The following is a 27,310-nucleotide window of genomic DNA, read 5'->3' on the forward strand; positions in this document are numbered from 1 at the left end:
TCCGCTAACCCAAAAATAGTGCTTCAGGTTAAGAACTTTGCTTCAGGATGAGAACAGAAATCGTGCTCTGGCTGTGCGGCAGCAGCAGGAGGCCCCATTAGCTAAAATGGTGCTTCAGGTTAAGAACAGTTTCAGGTTAAGTACGGACCTCCGGAACGAATTAAGTACTTAACCCGAGGTACCACTGTAGTGACCCAAAGTCATGTGGCTTTTCACAGCTCTATGGGCCAAAATGTATACTTGCCACTTTGGGATTTATTTATTTTTTAAAACTCTGGGTGCCAGCCTTCAGTAAGTCTGTTGTGGCAATTAAGTGACACAAAGCACTCAAGGCTGCATTATGCCTGAGTGAATTTCAAAAATGCCTTTGCCAAGTGCTGGGATGGCATTGCAGTTAGCATCAGGGGAGCATGGGGTACCGGAACAAAAAGGGGTTTTTCCCTGGCCTCCTTGTGAGACCCAGATTAAGATCTCAAATAATGAATTCAATGTCCAAGCAGGCTCATGTGCCAAGCAGCTGTCGTTTAGTAACTTAGGCCCCAAAGAAATTTATGAAACAGAGAACTGACAAACTATGTTGTACAGGTTCGTTTCCAAGAAGTCTCCAGAGGCAATGGCACATGCAACACATTGCAGTAGTTTTACCTACAGTGTTAGTGGGCAACCTCAGGCCTGGGGCCCAAATGCTTCTGGTTTCTTGGTCTGGACATTGGTACTCTCCCCATACCTTACCAGCCTCACTCCACACCATCCTCAAGTGCTTTTGCCTTCCTGAAATGTATTCTTGAACCACAAAACTACCTCTCACTTGCCTGTAGGAAGAGGTGTGCATGCAGAACTACCTCTGACTTCCGCCGACTGTATAAAGGTGAAGAGTTGCAAATGTTGCTCCACCCACTTCCCCCTTGGTCCTGCCCATCACGCAGCCCCTAGAAAGTTACCGATGAGGCCATACCCCTGGCCTAGAGGTTGACAGTGCATTGATAACAGTGGCCAGGCCATATCTGTCCTCTACACTGGTGAACTTTCAGGCTGGAAACAGACTTTGCTGGAGATACATGGGTGTCATGGAAAATAACTTTTTTCTCCTCTTTCCTTAATAACAAGTAATAAATAAATGACAGGGCATCCGTATGCTCAGCATGTCACATCCTTCCTTCATTTAATGGGATGCCTGCTATGTGGATTGGGGCAGGATACAAATACGTTGTATCACACATTTTGTTTCACTACACATTGAGGCAGGAGGAGAGATGGGCCCCTGCAATAAATAAAATAGTCTAGGAGAAAAGGGGCTTTCCAAATAAACAAACATACCTGGTATTGGAAGACAGGTCTACGCTCTGGTTGATCTCATGACTGGATCGTAGCAGATTTAGGTGTCATGAGCTGGCAGGACAATGGGGAGAAGGAAGAGGATCCCAGTGAGGGGTATAGCCACAACTGGTACACACCAAGGGAAGCTGGTGATGGAGAAGGGGAGGTTGGGAACATAGAAAGTACTCGTGGGGTGACAGAGGACAGCGAGAGGATGGGGGTCAGTGCACAGGAGCAGAGGAGCAGGACCCAGAGCCAGAGGGGCCTCCATCTACTTGAACAGGCTTCCTCAACCTTGGCCCTCCAGATGTTTTGAGACTACAGTTCCCATCATCCCTGTCCACTGGTCCTGCTAGCTAGGGATCATGGGAGTTGTAGGCCAAAAACATCTGGAGGGCTGAGGTTGAGGAAGCCTATACTTGAACATGGCAGGCTGTGATGCGTTGGGAGCAGTGGGCAGAGTGCTTTAGGAGGCAGGCAAGGGCCCACAACCTAGATGACCAGCTGTGCCTCATTAGCTCTGGGAAGAGGCTGTGTGATTCCTCAGCTGCAGTAGACTCACAGCTGGTGAGGGTTACTGCCTCGTCAAGCCCAGAAGCTGCAATCAACATGCAAAGCCTCAACTTGACTGCTTCAGGAGCTCTATGGGACTGTTCCTTTTTGGGACCGTATGCACCAGTGGAGACTTGCTGCCAGGTATGCTGGGGTTCAGAACACTAGGCAGATCTTCTGAGAAAGTTGTGTTCCAAGTCTTATGCCTTCATAGTTTCTCAATGGCAAGGACTGCTGCCCACGTGCTGCCCATTGTCTGGTATCAAGACCATGTCTTTCCACTCACTAAAGCCCTAAACAGCCTTAGCCAGTATACCTGAAAGAGCATCTCCACCCCCATCATTCTGCCTGGACACTGAGGTCCAGCGCCAAGGGCCTTCTGGTGGTTACCTCACTGCGAGAAGTGAGGTTACAGGGAACCAGGCAGAGGGCCTTCTTGGTAGTGATGCCCGCCCTGTGGAATGCCTTCCTATCAGATGTCAAGGAAATAAACAACTATCTGACTTTTAGAAGACGTCTGAAGGCAGCCCTGTTTACTGTTTAGGGAAGTTTTTAATGTTTGATGTGTTTTTAATATTCTGTTGGGAGCCGCCCAGTGTGCCTGGGGAAACCCAGCCAGATGGGCAGGATATAAATAATAAATTAATTATTATTATTATTATTATTATTATTATTATTATTATTATTATTATTATTATTACTGCTGAAACCCTCAGTTCTGTCTGTGTCTCCCTTGACCCCCTGCAATCCTTAATTGCACTGATAACTGCAAACAACTTCACAGTTCCCATATTGCAGTTCCCTAAAACACCCTCGCCAACAGGCCACTGCACAAGATTACACTGGGCTCAAAAGTTGTCATGCACTACTTAACTGCATGTTTTGCCTCATATCTCGGGTTCTACAAATGCTAAAAATGGGCTTTCTGAAAATGAACACACTGGGAATCTGGGGGTCATCCCAGGGTGGCAACTGTCACCATTGGTCTTCCTGCAGACACACCCATGGAAGTTGGTAGCGGCCATGCCAAAAGGATGAGCACCAGAATATGGAGAAAGACAGCGTTCCTCCGCACACCCCCAGCCAATTTCTCTCATGCACTCGTTTGTATTTCTTGCTAATGTGGATCATGACCTTGTCAGTTCTGCTCTCTTATGAATGGAAGGCTCACACAGTCAAGCAGGATGTGGTCACTGCGCAACTATTGTTCTTGATCAGCAGTGGGGATGTTTTGCACTGTGGGAGGGCCTTTTCGATGGTAGCCCCGAGCCTTTCAAACACCCCTCCAAGGTGCCTATTGTACTGACATTCTACTGCTTTCATCAGCCGGTCAAGATGCATCTATTCCTCCAGATTTTTGGAAGGGTCAGGTGAGATGATGACTTAGTTGTATCTGCTGCTTTGAAATCCCACTGTGCTTTTTGTTAACATTGTGGTTACAGAGTTATATATAATTTTTATTTAACCCACCCTGGGAATTTTGGATGAAGGGATTGTAATAAGCCCTATAAATAAATGAACAAATAAATATAACACTCATTAATATGTTAGCTGTCTCTTCTAAGCGATATCTGTATTCATGTGTTGCCAAGTTGAATTCACATACGCACTCTGTACATGCAAACATACACAAACTTTTCAGAGCTCTAGAAATAATAAAACTGTATTGTATGCCAACTGATTAAATTGACTGATGTTTTTGTTAAGTAATTTCTGTACACATGTATGACACATTAACTTACAAGTAAAAGCACATTAAATGTGTCCAGGCCCTACAGAGCTAAACAAAGTATATCTCTTCCCGTGAATGTTGAGAGAAAACCACTACAGCAGCTGAAGCTGTTGTATTTGTTGCATATAAATAATGAAGGCATCTAGAGGAGTTAAAAAACCTGTAGACTATGATACAGTGAACTTGTGCACTCAGTCATTCCCTTCATCCAAACAACTGCCTTTGGCGTGAATAACAGCTTGGCTGATATGAAGCACAGTATTGATCTGTTGCTCAAGAAAGTCCATTGATAGTTCTTTGGACTTTTCCTGAGGTATGGCTGTAACAGCTGAGCACGAGAGGGATCTGCTGCTTCTATCTCTAGCTCATCCCAAATGAATTTAATAGGAAGCCAATCCAGAGAGGGCAGTCTGCTCTCAATCTGTACTGTTCAGTCTCACTTACACACACACACACAAACACAAACAAGCAAACTTTCTCCCTACGTTTCTCTCTTTCTATTACTAAAGGCCGATTCACACTTCAATTTTTAAACTTCAAATCCATAGAAGTATCGAAACGTAAATGGCAGCATAAGTGTGGGGCCATCAAATGGGAACAGAGCTGTTTAAAGTGGGCAATGGGGAAGTCTCCCCAATTGATTTTGCCACTTCGATTCAGGTACTCCCTGTGCCCATTCAACTGTCAACTTTGAGTCCAACACTTAAGAGCAGCGGAATTGGGTTTTGTTCTTTTCAGATTGTGAGCCTGTGGGCAGGGACTTGCTTTTTATTTCTGGACAGCACCTAGTGCATATTAGGTGCTTGATAAATAATAAATTGTGTTGATCCTGTGTTATTTTTGTGCCCCATATCTATTCTTTAACAGGTAACCCAAGGTATAGAGGCATATCCTCTGGATACCTTGTCTCAGCCATGTTCTGTGACCATCCATTTCCACATATTTTTAGTGCCAAGGGAGAAGAAGAGGAAGAAGCAAAAGAAAGAGAAGGAAGAGAAGGAAGAGCTGGTAAATGTGAGTATCTGTGTGTTTTGTGCCCACAGGGCAAACAGTAATTTAGCATTCCTAATCCAAAGGCCACACCATAGCTACTTTGAACTTTAAAAAACAAACCATGGGAGATTACAAATCTAAGAAGAGCTCTGCTGGATCTGACCACAGGCCTATCTAGTCTAGCAACCTGTCTCCTGCAGCGACCAACCAGATACCTCTGGAAAAGCCCAGAAGCAGAACGTGAGGGTAATAATTCTTCTTCCTTGCTCCTCAGCAACTGGTATTCAGTGACATACGACCTTTGAACCTGGACGTTCCTTCTTCTTTCTTCTTGAATCTCCCATATCATGTCTATTTTGATTTGATATGTTTAATCAAGTGCATGCACGGAGAGAGAATACATGGAGTGGTTTATTTGGGTATTAATGTATGTGTAATATATGTAGACTGTCTAAATGGAGCATAGCGTGAAGCAAACCATTCCATTAGCACAACGATTTCTCCTTGCATGGTAGCATGCTATTTCCCTCTCCTTCCTCTAGAAGGAGGAAGAAGGATTTATTCCTTTAGAATAAATCTATTCTGGGATATATATTTTCCCCCTCCTTCATTTATTTATTTATTATTAATGTTGCAATACATATATGAAATCTTTACATAATGATACATATACATTATATCCGTAAATTCATATTTTCACATTTCATTATGTACCAACATTTATCCATTTCTTATTTCTTGCCCTGTGTCTTCCCTCCACCCCTGCGTGACTTCCTTATTATTATTTTGTAACTTTATTATTGAGATTGTAATTTTGTATCTTAATAATTAAACATTCAATCTTATATATCTGCTTAGCTTAACTTAGTGAAATCAGTCTATACATATCAATAAATTCTTGTTGGAACATCTATTCTGGGATTTCCCCCAACCCTCTGGAGCAGATTTGGGGACAGGAGGACAGGAGGAGAGGAAGGAAGTTCCATTCTGCTAGCTCTAATTCTAGCTAGCGCAATTGTTTAGCTGAATAAATTATGGGTGTGTTTGGTAAGGGGTGGAGGCAGCGAAGAGAGCTGTCACCAGCAGGCAATGTTGCAAGAGAAATGACCATGGATGAAACAGCCCTTAACCCCAGATGCTGAAAGATGACTGAGGTGGCAATGTGGTTTGGCAGCAAGGTAACACAGAATTAATAACCAGACATGAAGCATAGCATTGTCATATGAACAAGACCTTCTCACAATCCTATATATTTACAGAAAGGTCAACACGGGTGTTTTATTTTATTTTATTTTAGTTCTGGAAAACTTGTGAATAAACAGCATCCTATTTCTTGACCCCAAAATGTTGCGTTCAGGGTGTTCTTTTAGATACATGGTCCTAATGGGCGTCTGGCTTAACCCCATTGAACTGATAAGCAACATCAAAAAACTCTGTGGACTCTCACACTTTGGCTAGAATAAAATGTAACCTGCATCACTTTTAAATGCTTCAACATAGGGATTAAACAGTAAATAACCACTATTTGAAATAGGAAAATAATCACACTTATTCTGGGTTAATGACCTAGGTTAATCACAGTGTGATAGTAAGGAAACCAGCTTGGTGAACCACCTCTTGAGTATCTGGTCGTTCAACCTACATAAATGTTAACATATGAGCTTCTGTGCCACTGTGATACTTGCTTTGGGAACCTCTAGGCTGGACTACCGTAATGCATTTATGTAAGGACTGCCTCTGAAGAGCATGCAAAAATTGCATTTTGTGCAGAATGTAGCAGCTAGGTTTGTTGACAGGCCTTGGCCTCAGGGATCATGCAACACCAGCTGCCATCCAGTTGCATGGGTTATCTCTGGGCTCAAGGACTAAATGCTGTGGGTTTCAAATGTGAGTGAAACTACATCTTTTAGAAGACATCTGAAGGCAGCTCTGTTTAGGGAATGTTTAATAGACTATTTTATTTTAATATTCTGTTGGAAGCCGCCCAGAGCGGCTGGGGAAACCAAGCCAGATAGGCAGGGTATAAATATTTATTATTATTAATATTATTATTATTATTATTATTATTATTATTATTATTATTATTATTATTATCATCATCTTATCAAATGTGCCTCCACACCATGAGATCGTCAGGAGTGGCCCTGCTACAAGTCCCCGGCATCTGAAATTTGGCAAGTGAGTATTTCAGAGCTCCTCTGAAGCTCTGATCCTAGGAACCTGCCTAGCTCCAAGGTTTTAGGAGGCGGCTTCAAAAACTCCTCTAAAAAGGCTTTTGGTGGTTAATTTGGCACTCCTGATGATGGCACCTATTGGAACTGGTTTCTGTTTCACTTGTTCAGTTGCTGCAGATAGTTTGTTTTTTATTGAAGTTTTAGTGTTCTGTTTAAATCTGTTTTCAAATCTTTCGAAGGTGCCTTGGGAGCCAATTTTGGTTGAAAAACAAGGTATAAATATAATAAATAAGACTCATTCTCACATTTAGATATGACATTAGAGCATTTTAATTGTCACAACACATTTTGCTCTCAAATAGGTTTTGTGAATTTCAAAAATCAGTTCCGATTAGCAAGTTGTGACATTCTGTTCTCAAACATGTCAGCATTGTGCCAGTCAAAATAGGTGCATCTGGCAGGTAAACCTACAATCTTAGGTACAAATTCAGTATATATCAGCAATTTGTAAACACCACTTAAAAATAGGTACCATGCCTACGAAATAGGTACACTGAGAGTATGTTGTTAAGGCTGCTTCTCTGCACATAGAATTAACTTTTCCTCTACATAAAAAGAGACTCCCGCTACAAAGAAAATGTCACTAGATGGCTCCCATTTTCACAAGCTCAAATCCAGGAGTCCTTTTTTAGTGTTATCCAAGCACAAATCTCAATGAAATCAACAACCTTGGAAATTACCAAGGACACTCATAGACGACTCCTGTTTGACCAATGGTTTAAATTTCCCTTTATTCTGTTACTGCTGTAATTGGAAGCAAGCATCTTTGAAAGTTTCTTGAATCCTGGATTGTTGTCAACTTAATTGTGCTACATATATAATATTGGGGTGCAGATTTTCTTCATGTTATTTCTTTTCTACACCTTCAGGGTTGGCTTGTCCTAAAACACCACCACTGTGCTGTTGAAAACTCAGACCTATGTTCATATCTCAACCTAACTTTTGCAAGCAGAATCAATAGTTTAATGTGAGGAAGACACCCCCCCACACACAAACATAATAAAGTTAGCTTTAATCCAGTACTAAATTATAACACTCTGCAACAAACAGTGAGCAACACCAATAGGAATTAAGTGCAAACAACCATGTTGATAGGCAAATCTACCCTGGCTCCTGGCTCTGACATACCTTTGATTCATGCCTGTCATCACCTGCATGAGGTAAAACATGCCAACATGCTCCAATCCCTCCAGCATTGGTCAGTACTCATGGGGGGGGAGCTTATAGTCCCCCAAGAGCCATACCTCCCTGCCATCCCCTCGAGCCAGTTGGCAATGAAGGGAAGGCTGAAGACTGGTCCTTCACCATAGAAGGTGCCTCAAGATGCTTGCCAGGGGCATGCATGAGTCATAGTTCCCGCCAGAACATGCTGCCAAACAAAACAAGCCCAATTAGCCAAATAAACATAGCAACTCATAGCTAACCCTAAATTGTAAATGCAGGACAGGTCACCTGGCAGCTGTATGAAGCTCCACAGAGGCTGAGTAGGGCAGCCTTATATAGATGAGCAATGCCACCAACCCAGTTGGCCAATAGGCTCCACATGACAGGGGAATGCATCCCCATTCCAGCTTCAATGAAGATGAGGTGAATCTGAGGACATTTCAAGTGTGCCAGGTCACTTTAAGAAAAGTGCATTAGTTGATTTCTGTTCATAGCCATACAATGTGTGAGCGCTGCTGGACTTAATGGGAAGGTCATGTTAAATGCCCCCACCCCCCACCCCCACATATATGTGTTTCCTAAGACCAACCGGCACAACTACTTGGTGTATTGATATTTGATATCCAAGCCACTATATAGATATGACACAAGGAGCGCTGGCCAAGGCCACTTGGCCACTTGGCCAGGGGAGTACAAGTGCAGAGATTCCCCCACTGCTTTGGTTCAGTAGTGAGCCCTTTGGAAGTCCAACCTTATTGGGAGAAAAGAGAAGCTTCAAACTTTGAGCAAGTTAAGGAATGCCTGTGTTTAAGCTCTTAGTAGACCAATCTGCACCCAGTAAAAATGGATTCACTGGAAACAGAAAAGGCAAAAGCAACTATGCCTTGACATATAATAAGCGTATGGAATTCAAAGCCAAAAGACACCAGCTCAGATGGCTTTAAAAGGGGATAAGACAAATTCACAGAGAACGGTTCATTCAGTGGATATTAGACATGCTAGCTACAGTAGATATAGTTACTGAACACCAGTTACTTGGGGAGCAAGGGAGGGGTGAAACAATATGGCAGGTTTGTCTGCTTCCCACCCTGCCTCTGAGCTCTCTGAGACTTGGTGGACTTTTGGACTGACCCAACATGGCTTTTATGATCCCAGGTAAATACACCCCTTTCTTCCTTCACAAGCATTTCCATGCTACGATTACAGGAACATCCCTGGAGATGTTTTGTGGCCATCCCTAAATGCATTCTTTGGGAGCACGCCAGAGACAAGACAGCAAAAGCTCAAAAGAGGCAGTTGTACATTCCCCCAGATCCAATGGGATGCCTTGTGCCTGCTTCCCCGCTTTGCTTATCTGGTTATCTCTGGTTAAATGTTATATAAAGAGCCCTTTTCTTTGCTTCAAATGTTTGGATGAGAGTTTTGTGCATAAAAATAGTCTCCCCCCCCCCAAAGCAATTTTCTCTACTTCATCTTCCATAACATCCTGAAATGTCAGCTGAAATACAAGAATGAGATGCAGAACTCTAGAGCAAAGTCCACTTCTGGGCATTGTGACCGCGAGAGATGGACTTGCTATATTGCCAAGGGTTTTTTTTAGAGTCTCTTCTTTATTTCACACAGCTTGTCTTTCCACCTTTTAAAACAAGACTTTGCATACTAAAGATTGTAGAGGCAGCCAGAAGAGAGCAGCATATACACAATACATCTCTAGAAAGGATTAAAAATCAATGAGTTGTTTTCAAATTAGAAAAGCAGGTAAGAAGCCTTTTTCTCGCTCTGTCTTTATTATTTAGTTTTAAGGTTCCCTAGTCTAGTGCAATAGCTACTTGGCCTAAACACACACAAACACATACATGCAACCTGCTCAGAGTAGCTTATGCTTCCTAAATAGTTGAGGTGGAATCTGTCTGAAGCATTTGCTAAACAGGGGCCCAAAGTCTGTGGATAAACATTCGTCTTGCTTTTGCAACAACCCCCACTCCTACAAAAAAAAAGCCCACCCCCCTGCAAGGTTTTCTTGAAAGTTTGAGGTTCATTATAGCAAACATAAGTAACTTTTTGTGGGTTGCATCTGCAGTTTGTTGGTTTATGAAACAGGCAAAGTATGACTTTCGGCTGGCGGGGGGTAGTATGGGGGCTGGGCAAAGCAGTGTCAGGTCAACCCTGGTGGGCAGAAGGGAGCAGCTCATGACTAGGGAGGCAACCGTTGACCACAGTGGATTGAAAATGGCAGCTAGATTGAGTGTCCCACTGTGACTGAGAGAACCCTTTTTTAAAGGGATACTAGTTACTAGTGTTGCAGTTTTGGCAGCTTCCCAAAGCACTGTGTCTGGTTTCTTTATTGTGAAATAAGCAACACCATTTCACAAGTGTGGTTTAAGCAGGCCCATTGCCCAATTAAGTGGAATTAGCTGAGCCTTGTGGCTTCATGGAATAAATGAACCCATTCCCCAGCTGTTTCTCCCTTTGCCTTCCCACTTCCTTTCAGCCAGTTTTCCCTTCTGATTCTGTTCTAGTTCTATTTTCTTGCTGGCTCTTGCGTGTTCCTGCCTTCATTATCCTTTCTGTCTACCCCCCCCCCACTTCCTGCTTTTCAGCACACTGTCTATGTTGCCCCACTTCTGCTGTTCTCCATCCATCCAACATTAAGCCTCTCCTTCCCTTTGTGCTGTGAAGCACTGCAAGTGCACCTGACATTCGGTGGAATTGCAGCACTAGTAGGTTATTTCTCGATTTTAAATGGTGTTATGAATTTAACTGGGTTGCTGTTGTAACTTTAATTGTATGTTGCTGGTTTAGTTATTTATTTTATGTTGGCTATGTCGCACATCTCTTTGGGCACCTGCTTGGGTGGAAGAGTTATATAAAAAACAAAGAAAGATAAAAGGAAATACCTAAAAGGCATCAGCAAAATTTGGAGTATTATGCACATTAACTGGAGTCTGTCTAATTCACAAACTTAGACTTTATAGTGGGTGGCCAAAGATTCCCTGCTATTAAGTTTACATCCACACCATATATTTAAAGCACTCATTCACACACACACACACACACACACACACACACACACACCGAATTCTAGGAACTGTAGTTTATTCAGGATGCCAGGAGCTTTTTGAGGGGTCTCCTAGTAACATCCGGCAGCCTTAACATACTACAGTTTCCAGGTTCTTTTTGCAGGGAGGGGGGGTATGTGACTGTTAAAATGATATGAGTGCTTTAAATGTGTGGTGACCTATTTTTTTTTTTAATCTTTCCACAAATCTTACGTGGGGTGAATATTTCTTCAGCTGTAGTAAATTGATGCCACTGAATGGAATCAAAATAACCTGTTGAGATCAATTTGGTGAGCAATTTGGAGACAACCTGTGCATGGAATTCCTGGCATTCCTCAGAATGAGAAGTTGCCTCTCTGTTTCTTTGCTCTCCAAGTGTATTGGGGTTGTACCTGTATGGCTCTCCCCCCTCCCCACTTAATTTTTAAATTACCAGATTAATTATTTTTTTCAATTGATGTCAGCTGCTTTGAGAGTCTCTTTTGAGACTGCAGTTGTGGGGTATACATAAAAGTCTCGAACTCTTTCCTGTGAGCTGTCGCTTTGGCTTCTCTGTTGTGGAGGAATCTGCTTCTGGGAATGAGTCCTGCTTATGTGACTTCCTGCTTTTGCACTCCCCAGTTTGCATCGTTTGCCCTTCTTTTCCATTGTTTTAGTTTTTATATTAATTTTAGGCAGCAGCCTGAAGATGTTTTGTCGCTCTATTTTGTATAGCGCTGTAGAGTGGCTGCCTGAGATCTGTTCTGAAATCTCGTTAAATAAATATGTCCACTGCTGGATTAAAATATCTGCCATGATGGTTGGGAAGCTCCCCAAAATTATGTCTGCTTGATCAGTTAGCCAGCTGTTCTGACATTACCGGGTTTTGGCAGAACTTCACTTTTAATTCATTCTTATGTTTTCTTTCTGAGGGATTTGCGCAGGGAAGAAAATTGACCCCCTTGAAAGCAGAGATTACTGCAAGGGTCGGGGATACTTTTTGGAGATGGGCAAAGTCTCAAGTTGGATTCTTGGTATGATCAGTTGGAGAAAAATCTTGGTTTGGAAAACTATAAAGAAACTGTACTCCATTTTAAAATGCATTACTTTAAGGCTTCTGTCCTATAACAGTTTACTTGGGCTTAAGCTGTACTGAGCACACCTTCTGTGTAGGCATGTGTAGGATGGTGCTGCAAGAATCTGACTGCTGCTTTCAGTGACCCTAAAGTACAGATCTGATCTTGTGGCCTACCAGCTGCTATTGGACCAGAACTCCCATTATCTCTGACTGTTGGCCATGCTGGCTGCAGCTGATGGGTATTGCAAGCCAGGAACATTTTGTATGGGTTGGGGAGGAGCATAGATTTCACACCTCTGTCCTAAACTGTCATTGCCCCCCAAATGCATTGCATCTGTAGAATCTAAGTGGCGGAATAAACCCCACATTATTTGCTTGTTTGCGGCAAATATAGAGAGATTAGTTGGTCCAGTCTTTACATTGGATTCAACTTTGGCTAATCCAACATCAATTTGTAAATTTATTAGTTGGCTAAAGTAGCACTTCTCCAAGTATTTGGTTAGGTATTACCGTTGCTGTTACTTTTATTACCCCATTTCTTACCTGGTTCCAAATGGATTAAAAACAAGAAAATACGCAGGGTCCTAAAATATGGTGTTGGGTGTCAAATGCCAGCATAAAGAGGATTTTTTCAGCAATCAATGAAAGCAACGTAATGGAGTTACCATATGCAGCTCTGTAGGGAGGGAATTATACAACTTACTTACTTGAGAGTTAAAAGAGTTGATTGATTAAACGATAGCCCATTGTTCCGAATCTCTATTGCATTCCCATTGCTTTTCTTCATATACACATATTTAACTGCAACATTCATATTATTTATTTGCTTGACAATTAGCTAAATCCAATCTAATATTCAACAAAGGTTTTATTAATAAGACAGAGAGAGAGAGATGTTCCATGATCATAATCAAATCAAATTACTTTGTATCTTTTGTGGAAGCTGCAAGAATAATTAGGCAGATTATTTCTTTATTTTTTATTTAAATGTTTGCTTGAAGCATTAGACTTTGGATCAAGCCTAATGCAGATGCAAGAGCTCTAATGTATACAAGGACACTTCTGCATAGCTCTGTGAATGCCGCCCTAATGCAGAAAGTGAACTTGCCTCGGATACAGCACTGAACAAGGAGCCCTGCACTTGCAGGTTCCTTTGCAAACCAAAGGAGCAAATTACATGATTTGTGCATTATTTAGTTATTGTGCATTTGTAATTCAAGAAATTGCAAAGGGGTTACATCTGAACAGAAATCAATATATATTATATAAAAAATACAAATTCCACATTCAGCACAATAATTATGGTTACTATTGCTGTTGTTATTATATATTTATTTATACTCCGCCTTTTTCCCCTGGTGGGACCCTGGGCTCAAGTTTTGAATTAATCATATTGTAAACTATACATCTATGCATGCAAAGGCTGCTGGATTAACATTCCCAGTATAATTCCACACTTAGAGTAGGAATTTGACCAGGAAGTGTGCAGGTGTTGTCATGAGTGTGTGTACAACAATCTTTGGGACACCCAGCTGCACCCCGAACCCTATTAAAATATCTTGCAGAAGATACTGATAACTGATGAAATCTTGCCTTCACTGGCCTCATAATCAACCACAATGTATTTGATTGGAGTTTCTCCCAAAATTCCTTTTGCTCACAGTTCTCGTAAAGCTGTTATTCTAATAATTTGGGTGTTGGAATGGAAGGTTGGAGCAAACCTGTGTTCACAGCAAATAAAACAATCCACTTAGCAATAGATTTCCTTGGAGTTGCTTCTTTTGGCCCCAGTTACACTTTCTTTGGATTACTGGCTGATCTAAATCAGCTGTGCGGTGGTTAGATTTTAATCAGCTCTCGTACGCAGTAATTTTAACTGCTGAAAAAGCTACTAATTAATCACCTTTCTGTATGTAAGAGAGAGATAAATATCCATCCCAGAGGAATTATAATTTCATGGTTTCTAATGATGGGCAGATTACATTTATCTGGATAAATGCAGGGACAGAAGGGGGAGGGTGTTGTAAGTAATAGTCAAAGGCATTTAGACACCATTTAAAATCTTCCCTGCCTTAATTCCATACGATGATAACACAATTTTCCCAGTTTGTGTGTGAAACAACCACATACATGCAAAGACAGACAAAAGGAAATAATAATAGAGAGACTGAATACCAGGAATGATAAGTAAAACAAATCACTTGAGACTGATTAAAGTTAAAACAGACTAGTCAAGATTCAGCACAGTACACACTGGATTTAATAAAAAGAGGGGTGGGTGTAAAAAATAACAGAAATGATGATAAATGAAAACTGCATTGTGTGTGGCTTTGCTGTTTGCAATAATGAGCATTACTACTACACTATTGTCCAGTAACTGTGTGGGCAAAAACAGCCACGGGCACACAGACAAGGATAGCCATCATGGCGTCCTCCAAATGTTTTTGGACTACAATTCATGGGAACATAGGAAGCTGCCTTGTACCAAGGCAGACCATCGGTTCATTTACTTCAGTTTGGTTTTCACACTGACTGGCAGTGGCCCTCCAGGGCTTCAGGCCGAGCTTCCTCCCAGCTCTACAAGGAAACGCTGGGCATTGAACCTGCGACTTCCCTGCACGTCGAGACAGTACACTGAGCTGTGGCCCCCTAACCTAGCACCATCCCTGACCATTGGCAATTTTGGCTGGGGCTTGATAGAAGCTGGAGTCCAGAAACCTCTGAAGGGTACCACGTTGGTTGTCTAAAACAATAAAAACTTACAGAGCAATCAGTAACAAGATTAAATCGAGATGGAATAAAATAAAAAGAAGAAACTGAGACAAAACTTACCTAAGAGCGAGAAGTTGGGAGAACTGGGTGTCCACTGGTTACATAATTTATCCAGTTGCCACCATGGGTTTCCTTGCTAGGCTTTGCTGCTTCGCTCAGGTAGAGGAATTTCTTTTCAAATGTCAGATTATATTGTACATCTGCTTGTTCATACCATGTCTACAGGTGATGAATTTTAGAAGTCTCTTTGAAATAAATGGGATTGATAGAGAGTCTGTGGGTTTTTTTGTTTTAAGTGGATCAAATAAACTACTGCCTTTCATTTTTATTTATCTGTGTAAAATGTGTTTTATTGAAAACTGGGTAGTATATTATGACTTATGCAAATGTCCCTGGGGCATTTTAAAAATGTTTTCATATGGCCAGTTGCTAGAGAAGTGCCCTGGTGTGCACAGAATGTGCACAGAGGCGTCTCCTGCCCCACCTCACCGCAGCTCCCAATGCAGGCATAGGCAATTCCCATCACCCCTGACCACTGTTCCTGTTAGCTAGGGATCATGGGAGTTGTAGTCCCAAAACATCTGGAGGGCTGAGTTTGCTTATGCATGCCCTAATGCCTACACAGAATTTTTAGTGGAGTGGTGGACCTAAGAGCCAGGTTTTCCCACATCTAGCAATGTTGGCAGCTATGTAAATGCTACAGTCAGTGTCTTCAGGCATTCCTATCTCCTGATCCATCATAGACTCCAGATGTGGACTACTCAATGAGCAGAGCTCTGCTTCTCCAGATGTCGTCCCGGCCCTTCTTTATGGGGCCATTGGACGTGGCTTGCAAAACTTCAATGTTCATTGACCAACAAAAGTCCAAACTCTGCTTTAAAGGGGGGCAGGATGAGAATGTGGGAACTGGCTCACAGAACTCAAGTCACATCAACCCCATACATTTAAATCCTTCTTAAAGTGGTGTAAGAGCATTTCCAATGTATGGTGTGGGTGTGACCCTAGATATCAAGGCATTTCATATAACCAGATCCCGGGATCCAAACTATGGATTACCAAGACTGTGCGACAGTACAGGTTCCGGAAGAGTAGCTTGCAGTTACTAGTTCTTTTTACTTCCACTGAGCTAAGCCAAGGTCTGGTTTAGTGTGTCATGCCATGTGACTCATGATTAAGCTCTCCCTTTGGTAACCATCAAACCAGTACAGTTTGTACTGTAACCTAGTACAAACTGTGAGGAAAGGGATTAACATCAGTCCCATTCAAACAGCATGCTAAGCCAAACTTAGGTTTAGTTCAGCATGGCATGGCAGTAAAAAGGCAGGGGGAGGAGCAAAGGTGCTGTGAGCTCTGCTCTGGAAACCTCCAGAGTCGTGGTAAACCACAGTTGGATTTAGCACATCATGCAAACCAGGCCATTATATGCTGTTTTGCAATGCATAAAAAAGTTGGTAATCTGTAAGCACTTCAAAAATAATTCCTGTTCCCTTTATTTTTTTTCTAAGTTATGAAAGCTAAAACTTGTAGAAGGTGCATTTACAGTCATCTGCATTTTTTTAAAAAAGTTATTACTTTGTACATCTGTGTTGTTGTACTTGCTTTCCAAACCTCAGTTTTATCAGTGTGTTTCATTTCCTGTCTTTCTGTCTCATTGGTTCTCAGTAGGGGAAAATGTACAAATGTACTGTTTACATATGGTGTACAGGACAGTTCCATATATATACGGAGAAAGATAGATTGATTGATTGATAGATTGATTGATGATAGATAGATAGATAGATAGGTAGATAGATCTTCAAGTGAGAAGATCCCTGAGGACAAGGATGATCTAAAGAAAATAATATTTTCAAGAGAAAAATTGTGATCTGTGAAGCTTCACTAGAAACTATTTTACATATCTAATTTGGTGGCTAATATCCAGTGCCAAGAGGAAGGAAACGTGGAAACTTCAGAAGGTTTGCTCCATCTTGTTTGAATGCAGAGCACAATGAATTTGTATCCGCTGAGCATTCAGCACTTACATTTCAAAACCTACAGCACACTAAACGTGAAACTTTTGTTCAAATTTCAAGGATTTTGATAGCCCAAGTGAATAGACACTGCCTATTGATTTTTCCCTTACAATGACTCTTGGATAACCTATTTTCTCATTTATTTTTAACGACAGCTCATGAGATTTTACAGCAATTCTGCCCAACCTCCTAATATCAAAATCCCTCCTTGACCCTGAAAATTGTAATTCTGCTATAGATCACAGCTGCTGAATATTACCTTTTACTAAGCTGGTTAAATAAAATATGTCCAAATCACTAGATCCCACAGGCCATGACTGAAATTCTAATTATACTGGGTCGGTATTTTTATGCTGCACTACATAGGAAAAAAGCAGAGCACTTATTCAAAGTCCACACCAAAGTGGGAGAATCCAGAATGTGGGTTCTAGTTTTGAATTTTAAGGGGAAAAAATTGTTATGCAGCTCTTCGGTGATCCTCCTCTCAAACCTTTCCAAGAAACTGAAATCCTTTTGATGCATTTTATATAATAAAATGCTGAGCACAGTGACTGTATTCAGGGTGTGTGGTGGATGTGTGCTTGACACACACAGAGATTTGGGATGCTTACATTTGATATGTATCAGTTTTGAAATCAAAAAGAGGCTCATACATCTGTTGGTAAAATATGCAAATAGAACACAAGCGCACGGGAAAACCAAAGTGGCTTTGGATGTGTGTTTGGGGATAGGGAGGACAGGAAGGGCATGTGCGTGGTTTTTTTTTTTTGCCTTGTGCTTCTTTGTTTGGCACCCCCAAAAATGAGCTTTAGTGTTATTCTCTTCCTCCCTCACACTTGGATACAACATGTGTATAACCAAGAACTTGTCCATCTCACGATTTTTTTTTTGCTGGGGAGGGGGTTGTAAAATGCCTTCAATTCCAAAGTCATAGAGAAGCATGAGGAAAGAGTGGGTCACTTGTGCTTCCTGTTTTCCCTTATTCCCTTATTCTGTCATTCCCAATTTGACTAAAGTTTCTTCTTCTGGATCTAGAATCCCACAATATGGTTTTACTAGGTCACTGCTGGGCCCACCTAGACTGAAATCCTATCATACCTACCTGGGAGTAAGTCCCAATGAAGTCAATGGGGTTTACTTCTGATTGCACTGTTACCCTCCCATACCTGCCTCTTTCCAAATACCTGTAGATCTTAAACCCCTTTGACTGTTAGGCTTCAGTTATTCTTTTACACAGAGTTATTTTGCATTTTTTAAAAGTTATGTTGGTTTATGTGAACCATATTTTTATGAGCTTAGAAATCTGGTGTCTAAGAAGTAAGTAGTCAGGGAGAGGAAAGTGTGCTCTCCCCCACAAGTACTTTCAGCTACCCTGAGACATCAGAGATGGGAAAGATCAAAAAGGTCTTTGCACTATAACACTGAATGTACTTGGGGAGCTCCATGGACTACAGGCGACTGAGACCGAGAAGCATGCAGTGGCTGGACTGGAGTAGCTTTCCCCAGCCGGGCACCTTTCAGAAATTGTTAGCCTCCATCTCCATCTGCCAAGTCAATAGGACTAGTGGTCAAGGGTCATAGTCCAACAACATCTATAGGGTATCAGGTTGCAGAAGACTAGTCTAAAATCGGTTTCCCAAAGCATGGACTGCAACTCCCATCTTCCCTAGCTAGCAGGACCAGCGGTCAGGGATGATGGGAACTGTAGTCCAAAAACAGATGGAGACCCAAGTTTGGGAAACCCTGTTCTAGAGTATTGAGTTTGGAGATGGGAAGCAAAAGTTCAAATCCCTGTTCAGCCATGAAACTTACTGGATGGCTTTGGATGAATCACTCTCTCGGCTGTATCTCCTGAAATGCCCTGTAATATTCAGCTATTAAAACTGTCCTATTTTGTATCTATGGGACGTGGGTGGCGCTGTGGGTTAAACCACAGAGCCTAGGACTTGCCGATCAGAAGGTCGGCGGTTCGAATCCCTGAGACGGGGTGAGCTCCTGTTGCTCGGTCCCTGCTCCTGCCCACCTAGCCGTTCAAAAGCACATCAAAGTGCAAGAAGATAAATAGGTACCGCTCCAGTGGGAAGTTAAACGGCATTTCCGTGCACTGCTCTGGTTCGCCAGAAACAGCTTATTCATGCTGGCCACATGACCTGGAAGCTGTACGCCGGCTCCCTCGGCCAACAAAGTGAGATGAGCACCGCAACCCCAGAGTCGGCCACTACTGGACCTAATGGTCAGGGGTCCTTTTACCTTTACCTTTATTTTGTATCTGGCCCTCCTACTGCTGAACCTGCTTCTTAGGATTGTTGCTAGGCTTCAGTACTGCAAGGTAAAAAGGTAAAGGACCCCTGGACGGTTAAGTCCAGTCAAAGGCAACTATGGGGTGCAGTGCTCATCTTGCTTCAGGCTGAGGGAGCCAGCGTTTGTCCACAGACAGCTTCCAGGTAATGTGTCATCATGACTAAACCGCTACTGGTGCAACAGGACACCATGACAAGTGCCAGAGAGCACAGAAACGCTGCTTACCTTACAGCAGGGCATCAGATGGCCCTTTGCCTCGTTCAAGAGCTGCTGTCTTGCCGCTGGATCTGCCCAGCCACAACTTCACTGCCACTTCACCTCTCTCAGTAAGCAGCAGGAATTCTTCCCAGCCTGGTTGCATTAGCACCGACTCCACCATTGTTTGTTATTGTGTAACAGGACTGGGGAGCCTGTGTCCCTCCAGATGTTGTTGGACTATAACTTACATCATCCAGTCATGACCACTGGCCATGCTGGTGGGAGGTTGAGTCCCAGAGCATCAGGAGGGACACAGGTTTCCCACCTATATTGTGCACATTTGTTTGCTGACTTGCTGTATACAGCATAAGACTCTTAATCTCCAGGTTCTGGGTCCACATTAGGCAAAAGATTCCTTCCTTTGATTCTGGGGGTCCCTTCCAGCAATACCATTCTATGATTCTAAATACAAAGACAAGAAAGGAAAATGTGAAGATGAAAAGACTGATGAAGACAGAGAGAGGAGAGAAAGATTTGGGGCATATTGGGGAACAGTTAAGTGTATTCTGGGTTAGGAACTGACTCATACCAAGTCAGAACTTTGGTTCATTTAGCTCTGTATTGTCTACATTGGCTTGGAAGGGCTCTCCAGGATTTCAAACAGATATCTTCCAGTCCTGCCTGGAGCTGCAAGGGACTGAACCTGGGACCTTCTGCATGCAAAGCAGGTGTTTTCCCACTGAGCAGCAGGTTGGTGTAGGGCCTACTTTATGACCTACTTTACAGAGGACAGTCCTCTAATTTAAGGGCTGTCTGGCCCAATCCCAATTTCAAAGATAAAGAAACCTTTGGGTGTGTGCATACTATACCTTTGAACTGCAATCGATGCGATCTTCTTTTTCTCAAATAATTCTTCGCACTGTAGTCTACACCTCACAGGGTTACAATGTTCAGCAACCCTTTGCAAGTGACAGTGCCCAGAATTATTTGAGGGGGAAGAATGTGTTTCAAATACAGTTGAAAGTTATTGTGTGTATATAGCCTAAGAAGAGAGAACAAGAGCTTTGAAGTTACCCACCAAGAGTTAGGATTTGCAAAGCAGGTTGAACTGGTCACAGTCTTCCTCACTATGGTGAGAAATGTCGTATTTAAATTCATGGTGATTATTTCTAAATTTGCACCTACAAGTATAAGTTAGCATATGTGCAGATTTGAACAATATTTTGCCCTTCTCTTAGGTGCTGCAGTTCCTCTTTTTGTGATGGGTAAGTGACCACACTAGGTTGTTGTTAAAAGCAGATCCTGGATTTGAAACAATTCAGGTCTATGGGTGGTAGTCAATGTTAGTTCCACTCAGAGTAGACCCATAGAAGTTGCTAAACATGACTAACTTAGCACCATTAATTTTAATTGGTCTGCTCTGAGTAGGACTTAGTTGACTACAATCCTCTTGTACTAGCTTAAAAAAAACAAAGAGTCCCCATTTGGACCAGAAAAAGACCTTTCAAGACAACTTACATTTTGAAAACTTTGACTTAAAAACTCTAGAGTAACCCAATAACAGTTTAAGAGTACAGTGGTACCTCGTGTTACATACAATTCAGGTTACATACGCTTCAGGTTACAGACTCTGCTAACCCAGAAATAGTACCTCGGGTTAAGAACTTTGCTTCAGGATGAGAACAGAAATCGTGCGGCGGCAGTGGGAGGCCCCATTAGCTAAAGTGGTGCTTCAGGTTAAGAACAGTTTCAGGTTAAGAACAGACCTGCAGAACAAATTAAGTACTTAACCTGAGGTACCACTGTAAATGGGAGAATCCAACTCAGGGCTCATCCAGGCTTCCTTTTGCCCTGCATTTGTAGGTTGTTGTTTTTTTGTCCTGGCGCTTTCCCCAGGAAAACCGATGTTTTACTGCTGAATCTGAGCAACCAGCATTTGGACATGGAGCTTTAGGCCATGGCCTTGTGCCCTGGAAAGCACTGGGCAAAAGGAAGTCTGGATGAGCCCAGAGTCATGCACACCCCACCCAGAGAAAGTTAGTTGCCAGCAACAATGCTTTCTTGTCTCATAAGAGCCTTGTGTACCTGCTTGATTCCTGATGGTGAGCCTGTTAAACTTGAGTTGATATAAAGCTCATGTGCCAGGAGAGTCAATCACACTATATCCTCTCTCGCCGCAGAATGTTGAATGACCTTTGGGTTTGATCCATTTCCTTTGCGGTGTGCCAATACCTTGCAATGATGATTCCACATAACTAAGATAGGAAGGAAGCAGGATTGGTCCGCTGATATCTTCCTTTCCTGGCTTAAGATAAAATAATAACGGATGGTGAGTGAAATAATGTTGTTACTTAATTGTGTGGTGGGGGAGTTTTCTGTGTGACACAAAGGAAATTATATGCACAATTACTGTTGTTAACAGAGCCTTGGCATGTTACTCCCAGCACCGCAGGCTGGGAAATCTTCCCCATGCATGTTTAATGGGGTTTGGGTTACTCTGGTCCTAGGGCTGTATCTCTTTTCTAATGTCTTGTGTCCTGGGTGAAACAAAGGAATAACTGAATGTATGAGCAATTATATCTGTCGCCACACAATTTTTCTTGATCAGCATTAAAAAAATAAAATAATCCTCACAACATTGTGTCAAACAATTTCTGTCCATTGTCAGCATTGAACACAATCAGTGTATTATTTATTTTGCGTATAATTGCCTATCCAAGTACCACAATGATGGGTGCATTTAGATATGTGAATAACAATTAACATGTTTTTAAGCCTAAGTGATGCCTGTGTGGTATAGCCAAACAATCCAGAGGAAAATAAATAGTGCATAAATGTTTCAATAATCTTCTCCCTTCTCCAGGGGCCGCTAAGATGATTTTAAAGTCTAGTCCAATAGGTAGGTCGGTAAATCTGCAATTGTCTCCTCCTTTCATGCTACTTATTCATTGTATGTACAGTAATTGTTTTCCTTTTCCCTTGACTAAAGAGTGTTATCTCATGCAAAGAAGATCAATTCAAAATGGACTTTAATTATCTTCAATAAAAAATAAATTACTCATCTCAACTAATGGTTTGACAAATAAAAGGAGCTTAAATTTACAGCCACACAGTGCTATTGATTAAAGTTTTCTCCTCCATTTCTCTTTCTTTTCTTTTCTTCTTAAAAAAAGAATTCTGCCCAAGGTAATGTTTCAATCTTTCTCTTGCAGGAAGATCAGTATGAATAAAATAGGGGAGTGTAAACTGAAAGGAGAAACAGCAATGGAAAAAAAAACAACCATGCGAAAACCACCACATCAAATGTTTAAAAGAGGATGGAGGGAAGAGGAAAGGGAGAGCAGGAGCACGCATCAAATGCATATACAAGTTTCTAAAAGGTTTCAATCATTCTAAAATTGCATAAGATTGCATTCTGGCTCCCCCAAATGCTTTCATCTGTGCTGGGGAAAATATGTGGCTTCCTCAAATTTTAAAAGCCCTGTTTAGGGCACGGCTAATAGATTTTGTGCAACACTGTGGTTTGGTACATGTAGCATGGTTGCTTTATTATCTGTTGTAGAGATCTTGGAGTTGTAAATACTTTTTATTTTTTAAGTAAGCAGCCTATTTGATAAGTGCTTAATGAAGCATCATACCAGCAGTATTTAATGTGCAAATGTTCAAAGTACTTCTCAGGGTCTCCTTTTGCCAAAACAGGCTTTCATTTTCAAACCTGTTCTATTTTAGAAAGAAGTAATCCCTGGGAAAATGGTACTGATGGTGAACATACTACCTTTCGTGTATTTTTTTTTAATGTTTAACGCTCCTTTGTTATTATCTCAGTAGCAAGGCTCTCCATACTCTCTTAGACAGCAAATCAAAATATGCCTGAAAGCAATATTATTTTAAAAAGTATCAAATGTCTTCAATGAGACAAACGTGTTCTATAGTCTTTTATATCTTTCAAGCTTTAGTTAAGATCTTTTTTTTGCTGTTGTTCCTGTAATATTAATGGGGGGACATACATGCTTGTACTTCATTTGAAATTGGTTAAAAGGTTTCAGCGAATAGCAATGCCCTGTATGTCTAAACTTGCTTTTGAAGATTGGCTTTCACTTCACTTTTTTTCATCCAGATTAAAACCCTGTAGAGCACCACTTTGGATTCAGAGGCTGAGTTCAATAGCATGCCTTAAAAAATTAATATTGACCCTTCAGCAGGAAGGGTAAGAGAATATCAGTATTATAAAAATCTGGTATTAACATTGGGCGGGGGAAATTGACATCAGATTTTGCCAGGTCTCAAGTTGTATAAATTGTACTCTAGCATAGTGGCCATTTGACTTTACTGTTTCTTGCTTGTCATATTCAATAATGTGGATAACCATGGTTTGGAGCTTTGTAAGCATGCCTGAAATGAAAATTTGGCTCACATGCTCACTCTGCTGTCTCCCTCTTTGCCTCAAATGCTGCTATGATCACCATTCCTTTCTGGTTTTCAGCAAGCTGTAGTTTATCATTATATCCAGAGTGGCAAGCTGTGGTTTCTGCTTGCCAGTACTGTAAACAAACATTTGGTACAGGCTTGGAGGATAAGGGCAAGCCATAGTTGTTGGTTAAGAAGAGACTAAGAGCCCTGCTGGATCATCTAGTCTAGCATCCATCTTCACAGTGGCCAACCCAGCTGTCTATGGGAAGCCCACAAACAACAACAACAACAACAACCACAACCTGACCTTCACCCTGAGGTCCCAGGGTGGATTACAACAATTAAAAATACTTGATAAAAGCTATTTAAAGCAAATTACGATCACAAAAATAGGGTGGGTCCTAAAAACACATCTTAGGTATCATAAAGGTAAAGGTAAAGGTACCCCTGCCCGTACGGGCCAGTCTTGCCAGACTCTAGGGTTGTGCGCCCATCTCACTCAAGAGACCGGGGGCCAGCGCTGTCCGAAGACACTTCCAGGTCACGTGGCCAGCGTGACATCGCTGCTCTGGCGAACCAGAGCTGCACACGGAAACGCCGTTTACCTTCCCGCTTGTAAGCGGTCCCTATTAATCTACTTGCACCCGGGGGTGCTTTCGAACTGCTAGGTTGGCAGGTGCTGGGACCGAATTACGGGAGCGCACCCCGCCGCAGGGATTCGAACCGCCGACCTTTCGATCGGCAAGCCCTAGGCGCTGAGGCTTTTACCCACAGGGCCAGGGTAAAGAGGTGTATCGTCAGCATCCACAGAAAGCTATAGTGAAAACAATAGTTCCACAGCTTAGGGAATGCCACAGAGAATGAGCTCTCTGAGGGCTACACAGCTACCAAGAGGGCTTCCTCTGCTGAACTTGACACCTCTGGGAAGCCCACAAGCAAGATCTGAGTGCAACAGCACTCGTTCCCCTTGTTATTCCCCAACACTGGAGACAGAACATAGTAGACGCTGGTAGTCTTATCCTCCATGAATTTGTCTAATTCTCTTTTACAGACGTTCTAGTTGGTGGCCATCACTAGATCGCATGGGAGCAAATTCCCTAGTTTAAATATGTGTTGTATGGGGGGGGACTAGAAAATGTTATACGTGCCTATCGTGTCCCTCTTCGCTTGCCTTTTTTCTAAACAACAGAAGCCCTCGAGTTCTGTAGCCTTTCCTCATAGGGGAGTTGAGCTTTCCTTTGATCATTTTAGTTGCCCCTAGTGGGGCCTAGTATTAATACTCACAGAAATCATGTGGACAAGTTAGCCCTTTTTGTGATTTCTAACTTATTGGACCTATATCTACCTCAATGTACATAATGACACCACGCCCAGTATAGACTTCCCTGACCTTGCTGTAGGGTTTGTATGCAGCAATAGCCACATGCCCCTCGTTTTTCCCATTCCACTGGGCTTCTCTTGTATCCACAAAATCTACACTATGCTTTAAGACTAATAGTACCAGTGGAATTGGCGGTTTCTTGATTGTGCAAATGCTCTTGGTTCAAATCAAAGTATTATTACTACTGCTACAACAACAACAACTACTACTACTACTACTACTACTACTGCTACTGCTACTGCTGCTACTATTTTTGGCAATGAGTGTGCCCTTCCGTCCACCTTAAGAATACAGTGGTGCCCCACAAGACGAATGCCTCGCAAGACGAAAAACTTGCTAGACGAAAGGGTTTTTCGGTTTTGCGTTGCTTCGCTAGACGAATTTCCCTATGGGCTTGCTTCGCAAGACGAAAACGTCTTGCGTTTTTTTTTAAAGCCACTTGAAGAGGCGCAGTTGCGACGGACCTTGCTTCACAAGACGAAAAACATCGCAAGACGAAAAGACTGGCGGAACGAATTCTTTTCGTCTTGCGAGGCACCACTGTAGTTGTTATGGCTAATGATAGTTGCACTGTAAAGCTGGTAGTATTCTAGTGGTGGCATGGATATTGTAGAAATGGCTGCTTATATGAAGCTTTGAGGTGTGTGCCTCCACATACATGATAGGACTAATTTGAGTTCTGAATAGATGTTGCTAAAAGATCTGCATGTTAGTGTTGCGATGAAAACACTTTGAAAGCCTTTTATGTTTCCAACTCCTGCTCATTAATTTACTTAATCCTCTGATCTTTTACTTCTTTAAAGTTGTTTTTAATAAACAAATACAAAGGTGAAATGAGAAGTTTTTATGTCATCATCTAAAAACCATTTAAAGTGGCATATGATAACAAATAATTAAGAGAATATAAGTATAACTTTAAATATTACAAATAAATGTTTTTGAAAACACATGTTCAAAATTAATCCTTCCTTATACACTACATGAATGAAACCCAGAAGCTAGAGCTGGAAGTCCCTGAATTATATTTGGAGCTCTGCCCCTTGGACATGGAATAATACAAAGCTTACCTTTTTAAAATAGATTGACCACTTTTTTCCCTAGCTCTTAACACCCCACCCCCATTTTTTTTTTTTACAGTTGATAATTTTGGTTTTAAATTTACAAAAGCAGTTGTGGATCAAGCGTCACTTGATGGTTCCACAGGGACCGGGATTAGTGTATTCCTCTGCCCCTTCAGAAATTCAAATTAACACACACTGGGAGGAGGATAATGATAAAAGATGAGTACAATGTCAGAGTCTTGAATATATTTAAAAAGGATGAGTCTTACAGGATCTGCCGCAGTTCAAACCATGCTCAAGGAGGCTTGCAACATGGCAAAAAAATAATAATACATACCTACAACATTAAAAAGTAGCCAAAAACAATGAATAAAACATAAAAAGTATGAAACCAAACTGAACCATTGCCACATAAATCTCAAAAAAATCTAAAATAAAGATACAAAAACCAACAACAAAAACAGCCCCAGCCAAAGAGTCTGTTCAGCAGCTTCAGCTTTTGCAGTTGGAGTCAGTGACGGCCACAAACTCCCAGGCCAGGTGGGAAAACGCCCACAAGGCAGGGAACAGGTCTTCCAGGACCCACAGCCCAGATGTGGCCTAGTCAGAAACACCAGCAGTGCAACGTCTCTGAACAAGCTACACTGTTGGGTTTTTGGTTCAGCATTAAGTAACGTCGTAGAAATGCCCATATTAGATCCTGGAATGTATCATCTCTCTTTTGTCAGTCAGTCAGCCAGTCCTTGGACCTCTCAGAAGCCTCCTTCACCTATGACATTTTTGCAACTTTGTTGTTGGCTCTCAGAAATTACCTTTCATTCCACAACTTTTTTCTGAAATAAGGTTACTAAGTTCCACTGGGCAGTTACAGTTTACTCATATACCACAACTTGTCTCCACAGATAGCACAAACCCTGCGTGTTCATATTCATCCTTCTTTCTGATAATTAATGTGACTCCTTCCTGCTCTACCCCCTCTCCACTGTAATGCAGCAGTAATTTCTTCAAGGGCTTTGTACTTCAGTTATATAAATATATGACATAATTATGAAAAATAGGATTTCATT

The 27,310-nt window shown here is 41.8% G+C and overlaps 1 long non-coding RNA gene across 1 annotated transcript in view; it reads left to right on the top strand.

Annotated features, from left to right (window-relative positions):
• LOC308584616 overlaps positions 1-27,310 on the top strand; it is a 68,292-nt gene that overhangs the window by 1,454 nt on the left and 39,528 nt on the right. Inside the window, exons 2-3 of the long non-coding RNA XR_014006952.1 lie at positions 4,551-4,615; positions 9,616-9,750. This is a non-coding gene — a long non-coding RNA (uncharacterized lncRNA). The remainder of the gene's footprint in view (positions 1-4,550; positions 4,616-9,615; positions 9,751-27,310) is intronic.

The sequence above is a fragment of the Podarcis bocagei genome (genome assembly GCF_964188305.1).
Source record: "Podarcis bocagei genome assembly, chromosome: 4".
NCBI lineage: Eukaryota > Metazoa > Chordata > Lepidosauria > Squamata > Lacertidae > Podarcis > Podarcis bocagei.